We start from the raw sequence: 12,184 nt of genomic DNA on the forward strand, positions 1-12,184 counted from the left end.
CCGTGCATTGAACTAAGTTAATATTTTAACACATTGTATAAAATTCTATTATTGAGAGATCGACCTAGCGGATTTTTAAAATGTTGTATATTTATCGAGTTATTGAGAAAAAACTAATTTGGCGATGAATCCGCGTCGTTGTTTTTCACCTGGCGTATGAAAGACGGACGTGAGTGTGAAGAGAGAAGGACGATGTTTGATTTTTGGGGTTAGTCGCCTTCTTAATACTATACAAACTTTGTTTTTTCTCATTTCCTCGAATAAACGATAAATCAGTCGGAGAAGATTTCAATTAATACCTCGTTCGTGGGAATCGCAAACACAATAGATTTTCAATTGTAATGCGACAGCCGGGTGCCGCTTGGGGATTTTAAATTATTTGAAAACATCACATTAGTAGTAGAGTAATTGAGAGTTGTTAAATCTTTAGCCTAACGCATTTAGTCCACCGACACTGCGAACTGCGAAACCAATGCGAAACAGGAATAGAGCGAGATGCAGTATAACGCATTGTCGTGTGGGGGATGAGACAGTAAATCGGTTCGCCGCTGCTTCGCAGTTCGCAGCGTCGGTGGACTAGAGGCGTAAATAACAGCTTTCAACGCCTGAAACACAATACATAATTTTGTTCCGCGGTAACGCCGAAACTCTACGTTCTCTACCACAACGTCATCAAATGAGGTCGCGCACGATTCGGTTTAAACGTTTCAAAAGTTCTAACCTTACCCGTATCTATATTTAAAAAGGGGAAAGGTCTGTTTGTTTATGCCAAGTAGGTTTGCAAAATTTTTAGATCGGTTTTGATGTTTGGTATAGATTTAGGAAAGATCACGGAAAATCAGTGTGTTTTTTATTGCAGGAAAAAGTACGGTTATCGGGAGATTTTATTACAAAAATATAGTATTTTTTAAATATTGTTTGTAAGCTGTAATGTGTGTTTGCTAGAAGTTAACGCCCTTAAAGCTTATCATAACTGCATGCGGAAACGTTATGTGCTCAAAAAAAACTTTTATTACCACTCAATACCTTATCGTAGATAAATTACAGTAAAAATATTATATACGAATACTTAAGTTCAGAATTCATAATTACTATTTGAATAAAAAGAAAAAACATTCCTAAATAAAAATACTACAAAAATATAACAGATATTAACCGTCGCAAACCAACTCTGCCAGGTGAAAATAGGGAAATTTCTCCGTTAAAATGGCCAAGTATATCAGAGTATCAGACACAAGAGCACTCGAGATGCAGGTGCGAGCCGGCTGTGAGGACCAAGCTCACCCCACCGTAAAGGAGAGTACATTTTTAAATTAGTAGAGTTAAAAACTGGCATGTTAATATAGAGCGAAAGGTTACGTAGACCGTATGTTTTTTAATTAATACTGGTTACATCATACATGTCGAACGTATCCTAGATAATATTATGTACATTTAGTTCAAACCTGTAGAATTTTCTATGCTATAAATTTAGTTCTGTATCGCCTTACAAAAAATATTGTAAGTTTTCCAGTACCTTATTATTTCGAGTTGCAGATGACTTAAAACAAATACGTAAATGCCATTAACTCCAGGTATTCCAGCAACAGAATAAAAATATATATTCACTGCCATAAGAATTTACTACGTTCTATTAACACAGAAATCTTAATATTTAAGAAATATTGTAGTATGTGTTTTTTTTTATGAAATAAGGGGGCAAACGAGCAAACGGGTCACATGATGGACAGCAACTTCCGTCGCCCATGGACACTCGCAGCATCAGAAGAGCTGCAGGTGCGTTACCGGCCTTTTAAGAGGGAATAGGGTAATAGGGAAGGGTAGGGATGGGAAGGGAAGGGAATAGGGAGGTTAGGGAAGGGAATAGGGTAGGGGATTGGGCCTCCGGTAAACTCACTCACTCAGCGAAATACAGCGCAAGCGCTGTTTCACGCCGGTTTTCTGTGAGAACGTGGTATTTCTCCGGTCGAGCCGGCCCATTCGTGCCGAAGCATGGCTCTCCCACGTGTCTCACCTCCCTGCTATATAAGGTAGCATAAGAAATTAATAAGTTAGCAAACATCATTCGCGAATACAAGACCTCTTTTAATTAGACTGTTGGAGCACATTGTAAATAAAAACTAGTATTATTCGCGTAAACTAAATTAAAAACTTTGTAAAATACTCAAGCATAATATTGTTATGACGTCACCTTATTAAAAACTTCAACGCGTATGAAGCGCGTACGTTTGCAGGGTAATATCAAGTTTTCTCATAATATCACCTGTTTTAGCTGAAAATATACTTTTAGAAAGGATTTTAAAATTGCGTAGGTATTTCTAGTTTGAAATAATTGTCAAGTTTTTACTTAAGACCTAGACTCCATAATAAGACTCTAATTGACCATTTGAATCGATCTGAATAAAACCTTCTTGATTTTTAGAAGTGAGTTAAAAATGGTTTATAAAATTGGTTTGTGTTTGTTAATTTAAGATTCAATTGAGCTTTTAGTTTATAAATTAATATGCGTGAAGCGCTAAGCGAGGTCAAGCGCTTAGGGCCGGGGCTCCCACTATTTTTCGGCCTACGGCACAGTTACACGTCTCAATATTTTGTCACGGCGCCCTACTTTACCTAGCTAATACAGAATGATACATAAACAAATACCTTTAATGATTATAGTTAGGTTAAGCAGGCAAATAATAATAAACGAATATTTCATCATCTGCCTGCTTTGTATAGTTCATATTATAATTTTATTTTATTTTGTGGTTTCAGATAACGATGGAGGATCGACTCACGGCCCCCCTCTTGCCTTTCCACGGCGCACCAGGGCGCCGCGGGGCACAGTTTGGGAACCCCTGGCTTAGGGGATTCATTACACACTTAGCGATGCAATAAAATTATTTCTCTCCAAAAAAATATTCTTATAATACTATCAACAATTTAGGTTTGTGACTATGCTTAAAACATTTCTTGCCTTTCTTCACTCCGAACCTGATTTCAATTAAAACATGAGATCTTAATAAAATATTATGTGCTTTGTCGAACCTCAGACAGTGGGCATCTTTTACCATAACACTGCACTGGTAGCAAACTATTTTAGCACGCAGTTTATACACAGTGCAATGTACACTACACAGTATATTAAGTTATGGCTTATCTACGAGATTACCTGATACTAGTTCAGTGATAAATGTATAAAAGTAAAATTAAGTATACTTTATCTTAGCATGCGCTAGCAAAAAGTTTATATTTTAAGTCAATTATTATTTTTATTTATTTATTTAAATTAGGCTACGTAGGCCCATACAATTTAAACCTTAATATCTAACATACATATTAATTATAATTTTAATAACTACACTTCATCACGAATTAACGGCGACGTGTCGCTCGCTTCATTTCAGAGTCTCCCCCGGAACCTTCGGTAAACCACATCAGTCGGCCAGAATTCCTCCGCTTCAAAGGTCGACAGAAGATATTGTGTCGGTACTCTCACTACAAAGGAACTAAAGTTGACCTTGTGGCGAGACTGCAGACGCTCGACCCTCAGGCGGAGGGATGTCTTCTTACTGATGTAGTCCACGACGTCCTCGACCTTCATGGACCTCCATGGACAGTTTATTCACGGGAGCCGTGCATGCTGATGCGAACATATTAATTTATTCCGACTTCATTAGCATTCGTTTTCACAAGAAACTAGCAAACCACAAATTCTCTTATGCGTATTAGTAGGATTGAAAATGGAGCAATTTTATTGGCAGTAATTCAGCGGAGTGCTGACTCTAGTTTGTATCGGGAGTCACGTCGCCCCAGACTCGATTTGGTTACCGAGTTGAGACTTAGCCACTGAGTTTATAGTCCGAGAGACGGTGGCATGATTAACGTTTAAAATATATATTGATGTATTTATTGTTGATTATATTTTTTTTATTTACCGAATTCATAAGTTAGTTTGTTATAAAATATTTTATTTTTATTAAATATAATATCATAATCTCGTACTGATATTACGGCAGGTTATACGGATATAATTATCCGGCAATATCGTTTTAAGAATTATTGTTTTAAGCTTTTAAACTTTATACTGTAGTTTAGGACGTATGTTAAGATACTGCATAATCAATATTATGAGTAGGGTATTATTGCTACACCAAAATGATTTTACGGCTTTTAAATTAGAAAAATATGGTAAAATGAACATTAAATCTCTAGAAATACCACTAATGGCCGGTTTCTGAGGTTATTTGGTTGAAGTTTATCTATTAAATAAATAAATAAAATACGTTTAATTTAGTTAACAACCCATGGAAAAAAATCTTAAACTAGAAGCAATTAATAATCAATTTAAATATTTGCCACCCTCTGGCGCACCGGATACATACAGCATAATTAGTTATCGTTCAAATCAACTAGCTAGCCTAGAAACTTCTGTCAAAAAACCTCAGAAATAAGGCATCTCTACGAATTCAAAATTCAATGGAAGTTTTAAATTCTAGGAAATGAAGGGGGATCCTTTGAAATTTCACTCGATACCGAGCTCATTGCAGAAACAATGCAACTCGAGTGCTATCGAATACTGAATAATAACGAGTTTCTGCATCCTGATGAAAGGAGTTAATTTGGAAGGATCGGTAACTATTTCATTTGTGAGCGCATCTCAATATTTTCGATACAATTTAACGTCGCTCAATATATAGCATGATAAATCATAAATTGGCACTGATTTATATGGTATTCGAAAATTGGAAAATGCGTTATCTTTCACTCATTTAAGCTACTCGAGCTACTTAACTACCGATACAATTTAAAATATTAAAAATAAAAATATTAGAGTTATTTTTCGATAACTTTATAAGTATACCTAAGTAAGAGACAAATATACAGGTATGTTTATTTGTAGCAGAAGCGCTTCTCGGCTCCTAGACTATACCGCAGCGTCAGCACTTACAATCAGTTGTGTCGTTGGAAGTTGGTGGCAACGGCCGGAATAATTTAATTCGTCCCGCGGCGCGGTGTCGTGACACTTGACTATCATCAGCCTGCTGCTCATCTCTTAACGTTTATATTATGTGACAGTTTAATGGTTGTTATCCTGTCCGTCTGTCCGTTCGTCGGTCAATCGGTCCGTTCAATAGATTAACTATCTTTTTGTCTGTCTGTATGCTATACTATGATGGAAAATACAATAAAGGGGATAGTTATATAATGGGCTTTTGAACGAAATGTGCACTTGTGGTGTGCGCTGTGCCAATGCGAAAACACTGCCTCATTATTATAAGTCATTTAACCCTCTGTATGTTGCGATTTATTTGTGACGTCTTTAATCGCGTGTGGTCTTAAACACCCAAAAATATTTTTGTTATCTACGGTGCACACAATATGTATGATATAAAGGCTATGGCATGTCTTCGTTTTATTATTTTTTGATCCTGGGACTGTGTTATACCTGGGATCCAAACGTCCCAGGTAAACATATAAAATAAGTCCCAAGAAAGGATATAAAACTGTAAGTTTTCCACCCGATAACTTAAGTCCGAATCGAACAAAGTCACAGACAATATCTAGTAGCGAATTCTTAATCTTTTCTCAAAACATTAAAATAAAGAAATCAACTTTAACAAAGAGCCCATTACATTAAACAGCTCCAGTGCGAGATAAGTCTCGAGTGGGCAACTTACGAGTAAAGTTCGTCATTATCGTGCGAGTAACTCGACAAAGTGACAGTTCTAAGAGAGTTCAGTATAAATATAATCTGAAAATTATATATTTTACGAACACTGAGTATTTATGCGTAGGCCTTGGAGTATATTAGATTACTAGCTATTTCTAGTCCTGCATTGTATACGGAACATACGTTTCAAATTTCCAGTTTGTTATAGTTTGTCAAGTTTGTTATAGTTTCTTGAATTTTGTAATAAACCAATAAAACTTAACTTTTAGGTATATTTAAATATAAGTTTAAAGGACTATCTTATTTTTGTTTCCTTTAATAAAAAAAACTTACTGTTAGAGTAAAATCACAATCAAAAGTTTAGCATTAACTATGACCCAAGTGAGAAAATTAGATTAAAACCTTATTATTATGTTCCTGGGGTAGTATTATTTATAGTTAGTAAAATTAAAGATCAAAGTAAGTTCTGCCGGAAGTTCTGCTTTGCTACGAAACGCTATGGCACGCCTGCTACGCGTTTAGTCCTACGAACTTGCTACGAAGTGCGACGACACACCTGTTATACGAATGGACTACGTATTCTCTACAAAAGGTCCTACGGATTTGCTACGAAATGCTATGGCACGCCTGCTACGCGTTTAGTTCTACGAACTTGCTACGAAGTGCTACGACACACCTGCTACACGAATGGACTACGTATTCTCTACAAAAGGTCCTACGGCTTTGCTACGAAACGCTACGGCACGCCTGCTACGCGTTTAGTCCTACGAACTTGCTACGAAGTGCTACGACACACCTGCTATACGAATAGACTACGTATTCTCTACAAAAGGTCCTACGGCTTTGCTACGAAACGCTACGGCACGCCTGCTACGCGTTTAGTCCTACGAACTTGCTACGAAGTGCTACGACACACCTGTTATACGAATAGACTACGTATTCTCTACAAAAGGTCCTACGGCTTTGCTACGAAACGCTACGGCACGCCTGCTACGCGTTTAGTCCTACGAACTTGCTACGAAGTGCTACGACACACCTGCTATACGAATAGACTACGTATTCTCTACAAAAGGTCCTACGGCTTTGCTACGAAACGCTACGGCACGCCTGCTACGCGTTTAGTCCTACGAACTTGCTACGAAGTGCTACGACACACCTGTTATACGAATAGACTACGTATTCTCTACAAAAGGTCCTACGGCTTTGCTACGAAACGCTACGGCACGCCTGCTACGCGTTTAGTCCTACGAACTTGCTACGAAGTGCTACGACACACCTGCTATACGAATAGACTACGTATTCTCTACAAAAGGTCCTACGGCTTTGCTACGAAACGCTACGGCACGCCTGCTACGCGTTTAGTCCTACGAACTTGCTACGAAGTGCGACGACACACCTGTTATACGAATGGACTACGTATTCTAAGTAAATTTCGTGTGATCCTACGTATTTGCTACGAAACGCTACGATCCGCCAGCTACAAAATTTAGTATGTTCTTACGAATTTCCTCCGAAATGTTGTATGGTCCTACGACTTGCAACGAAACACTTCGATTTTGCCCAACAGTGGAATACACTAAATCAATTAATTTACATAATTTTTGTAATCTAATACAAAAAAGACTTTAGAACATAAAATGTTATGCCTAAAATTTTGAATGAACCGTTAGAGAGTGATGGATGTTCTTTGCGAATAAAATTAGCCGAAGTTTTCCGCTACGAGAGTTTTATCGTTGCTTTTATAGGCTTAGGAAATTTTTGTCTCAATTCAGTCATTTTTGTCTTACCTTTTGTATTTTATTTAAGATATTGAACATTTCATTTTTAGGGTTGCGTAGTCAACAAGGAACCCTTATAGTTTCGGTCTGTCCGTCCATCTGTCCGTTTGTCCATCTGTCCATGCTCATGCTCAGAGACTATAGGACCTACAAAGCTGTAATTTGGCGTGAATGCACATGTTAATGATGGCGACAAAATGGTACGGTATGAAATCTTAAAAATATATTTTGTTTTATTGTACCTACAGGCTGCACATCGTGTGGGGTGGACGTTGGATAAGTTTTCAAAAATATTATGAGTATTTATAGATCATTTTCTGATTTAGGGATCCGTTTGTGAAATATTAAGTTTTAAAGTGGAAAAAATCGTTAGAGTCCAGTGTCCCACAGAAAAAAGTCTCCACCCCCTTCTACCAGCTAAATGGTTGCTTCTGGAAACGTGAAAAAATTCACGAGAGTAGGAAATATGCTGAATTTAAAAGAAAAGCTATCACGGCTTAAGAAGACGTCATTTAAGTTATTGAGTAATAGTCGATCAACTGAAAAAATGTATTCGGCGAAGTACAAAGGAACTTTTCGTTCAAATTCCTTTGAAAGTAACTGAGATGATGTTGTTAGTAGTGTATAACACGTTATAAATGTACATTCATTGACCATACAAAAATTTAAATAATCCCTACGTGCGCGAGTCCGACTCGCACTTGGCCGGCTTTATATAAATATACCAGTTTTGTTACATTTTATTATTCGGTCGTAAGGTAAATCATAAAATTTTAATAACCCATCGATCGTGGAATAACGAGACACAATAGGTTATCTATTCTTATCGCGGCCGGATGCCGCTTAGGGCTTCATGAATTCACATTCGATATTAACAATAAAAGTCCTTATAAAATTTAATATAAACATTAATTTTAATTAAAATACAGATTGCTTTGATACTGCAATATCAGTCCCACGACTGAGACGAATCTAATGATATCTCTGAACTCAGATGTTTTGTACATCTTACGGCCGTTCCCAATATTTGATCTATCTCTGGTTTTGCCCTACTAGAGATAGGAATAGCTCACATTAGACATTAGAGACATATATTTTATATCAATTCAATGTTAGCTGCGATCGGTTGTATGTCAAACCAGAGATAGATTGAATTTTGGGAACGGCCGTTAGCCGCATAGAATTAACACCGCAAACCTTAAATCCTTACTAAGTAATATAAAATATTATAAATGCAATAGTGTCTCTGTCTTTCTGTGTGCCTGTACCTCCTCACGCTTAAACTGGACCGATTTCTATGAAATTCGGTACGGAGTCCTGCGGGGCTAAAATAGTCACATTTAGCAATTCCTCTCAATCAATTCAGCAAATGAATTGTCAAAACTGTCAAACTGACAAATGTCAAATCAGTACAAAAATACAGAAATGAATTGCAAGCAGAGTTGCATTTTGCGATTTTAGAAAAATGAATCATATGATGATTCTTCATTCGACATTTTAGAAAAGTTCTCACACGATAAACGGATTTCTGCTGAACGTTGTTGGGACATCAACTCCAATGTAGTCCATGCAATACACGAAGACGCGCCCTACTATTCCTCTTAATCGCCTTCCTTCGTCTTCCCCAATGTTTATATACCCAAAAAACACAATACTTATTTTAGCAGTCGGGTAATAAATAGCAGCTGGTTCATGATGAGTAATTTACGTAGGTAATAACTGAGGTGCTACGGGAGGCGCCATCACACGTTTACGAGCAAGCTTATTAATAGCTAACTGTTCCCTCCGGCTTCGCCTATGCGACTAACTGGCGGCATAATGAAATTTTATACTAAGTACTTCTTCTTTCTTCTTCTACAACATTCCGCCAATAGCATGTAAAGAGTAAAAAATGAATGGATTTAAAATATTTATTTTATTAATTTATGGACGAAAAATACAAAATAATTATTAACTAGATGACGGACAGACAGACAGACCGACACACATTCGCATTTATTTCGCATTTATAATATTAGTATGAAAGTATATTCTTTTTCTTATTTTATGAAACATTTTTTAAAAACTTAATTAGAAAGAATTCTAATTTTCCTTTTTATTATTATTATTTTTTAAGCAGCAAGAGGACTATATTAAGTCTTTTGTTATTCTAAATAACTAGAAGACCGACAGTGTGTGAAGCTCCCGTGTTCTTTGCTTTGTGTTTTCAGGTCGTGGATCAAAGACGAAATAATATTACGTAGTAATTGAGATGAGCTTTGAAACCTAATACCTGTTATATAGTGTATCTTATTTTGGTACACATTAAACATTAGGTATAATATAGACCAGGGGTTCCCAAACTTATTTTTTCTACTGCTCACTTTGAGAATAAATTATTTAGCGCCCCCCATTGTTTCAATTTACATATCATCCCCCCAAGCCTCTACAAAACGCCCCCAATTTTTTCTGGGTCCCACACCGCTCTCTTTAGACCTTTAGCGCCCACAAGGGGGCGTTATCGCCCACTTTGGGAAAGGCTGTTCAAGACTAACTCAGTCGCGCTGAAATTCGATTATCGCGTGGGAACCGTATATTTTTCCGGGAAAAAAAATATCCTATCTTTTTTTAGATTTAAATATCTCCATACCCAGCAAATTCGGATCAGTGGTGCAAGCGTGAAGGTGTACCGCCTCAAGCCCCAAGCGGTCACCGGCAACCGCGATAACAATAGAATAACTATTGTGTCCAGGAGCGGTCGCAGCCTGAAATTTTGGAGGGGGTCACTATACTAAAAATTTATTGGCAAAATTCCTTTTATTATTTGGCAAGATTTTGAGATTTTTCAATTTAACCTTAGATTTTGGGGGGGGTCATGTCCCCTGTGACCCCCCTTCGAACCGCGCCTGATTGTGTCTGGATTTGCCACTATCGAGGTAGAAAGACAGACAGACACACTTTGCATTTATAATATTGTTATGGATATGAATTAAAATAATTATGGATATAACAGACCGTATAAACATAAGAAGAAACTAAGTTCTATTAGTACGTAGCTCCCCGTTCGTAGTCGGGGATTCGATTGCCGCGTTGGAACAAGTAGGCTGGTCACCTGATTGTCTTTGGGGATTGGGAGAAAGAAAATGATCTATGGTATATCTATGATATATATTTTTTTCCATGGAAGAGCCATGCTTCGGCACGAATGGGCCAGCTCGACCGGAGAAATACCACGGGCTCACAGAAAACCGGGGTGAAGCAGCGCTTGCGCTGTGTTTCACCGAGTGAGTGAGTTTTTTTTTAAATGAAATAAGGGGGCAAGCGAGCAAACGGGTCACCTGATGGAAAGCAACTTCCGTCGCCCATGGACACTCGCAGCATCAGAAGAGCTGCAGGTGCGTTGCCGGCCTTTTAAGAGGAAATAGGGTAATAGGGGAGGGTAGAGATGGGAAGGGAAGGGAAGGGAATAGGGGAGGGTAGGGAAGGGAATAGGGTAGGGGATCGGGCCTAAGGTAAACTCACTCACTCGGCGAAATACAGCGTAAGCGCTGTTTCACGCCGGTTTTCTGTGAGAGCGTGGTATTTCTCCGGTCGAGCCGGCCCATTCGTGCCCAAGCATGGCTCTCCCACGTATAAAACGTATTTACCGGAGGCCCAATCCCTACCTTCCCTACCCTTCCATATTTCCTTCCCTAACCTCCCCTATTCCCTTCCCTACCCTCCCCTATAATCCCTAATCCCTCTTAAAAGGCCGGCAATGCACCTGCAACTCTTCTGATGCTGCGAGTGTTTATAGGCGACGGAAGTTGCTTTCCATCAAGTGACCCGTTTGCTCGTTTGCCCCCTTATTTCATAAAAAAAGCTACCGGTACAAAAAACAAAAGGTAGTGTAGTTTTTTTCTCTCTGTTTTTTTTTATGAAAGAAGGGGGCAAACGAGCAAACGAGTCACTTGATGGAAGGCAACTTCCGTTTTTAGATTCCGTGGTTAGATATAATATTATGGAACATTGTAAAAAATTAACTTTTATGAGAAACGATTACCATCATTATTTATACCTGCATATCAATGCTTATTAAAAACAGATTTTGTGGTTGATAAATATATCTACCTAATAGTAATATTTTACTTGGAAAACAAATAACGAAAAAATCGTGTGTACATAATATTATACATAAATTAATAAGTACATTTTTGTACAACAATTATTATTCTTGAAAAAACTTGAACCTTTTATTTTGCATTTTATTTGTACTACACCGACCTGTGTAAAAACTATTTTTTTTAATAATTAGTCGTTAGTTGTGAATTAAGTAAAATTAAAAAAAAACTGAACCTTATTTTATAATATTGTACCGGCAAATTGTGTTCTCATGTTTATTAAATAGTAGTTTAGTTAAGAATTACTTACCGACTATCACCACAAAAGTTCCATTTTCGAAAACACACCCCACAAACACTAGCACTAAAAGTTCACGAGAAACTTCGCACCCCGAAGTACGTGAGGCGGAACGTACGGTGGACTTCAGCTGCGACCGCCGCGCTCGAGATCCGACGGCGGAATGAGCTACGATTGGCCCGCGCAGCGCACTGTTCGAAATTCGAATTTTAAATTTCTAAAAATATACTTATTTTTTCTTTAGTGAATATTACTTACTAGATGTAATATTGGAGATCTTTCCACCGAGGACCTCGTATGTGATAACATTAAAGTTGAGGATCGTTCTTCACGCAAAATTAATTTGGTCAGAAATAGACCCAAAACACACTCG

General features: G+C 37.7%; 1 protein-coding gene across 1 annotated transcript in view; it reads right to left on the reverse strand.

The window, feature by feature from the left end:
- Positions 1 to 11,959, reverse strand: part of LOC121730595 (Down syndrome cell adhesion molecule-like protein Dscam2) — a 74,918-nt gene extending 62,959 nt beyond the window's left edge. Inside the window, exon 1 of the mRNA XM_042119704.1 lies at positions 11,824 to 11,959. The gene's annotated coding sequence lies outside the window, so the exon portion shown is untranslated. The remainder of the gene's footprint in view (positions 1 to 11,823) is intronic.
- Between the last annotated feature and the right edge of the window lie 225 nt (positions 11,960 to 12,184).

This window comes from Aricia agestis, chromosome 9 (assembly GCF_905147365.1).
Source record: "Aricia agestis chromosome 9, ilAriAges1.1, whole genome shotgun sequence".
Lineage (NCBI taxonomy): Eukaryota > Metazoa > Arthropoda > Insecta > Lepidoptera > Lycaenidae > Aricia > Aricia agestis.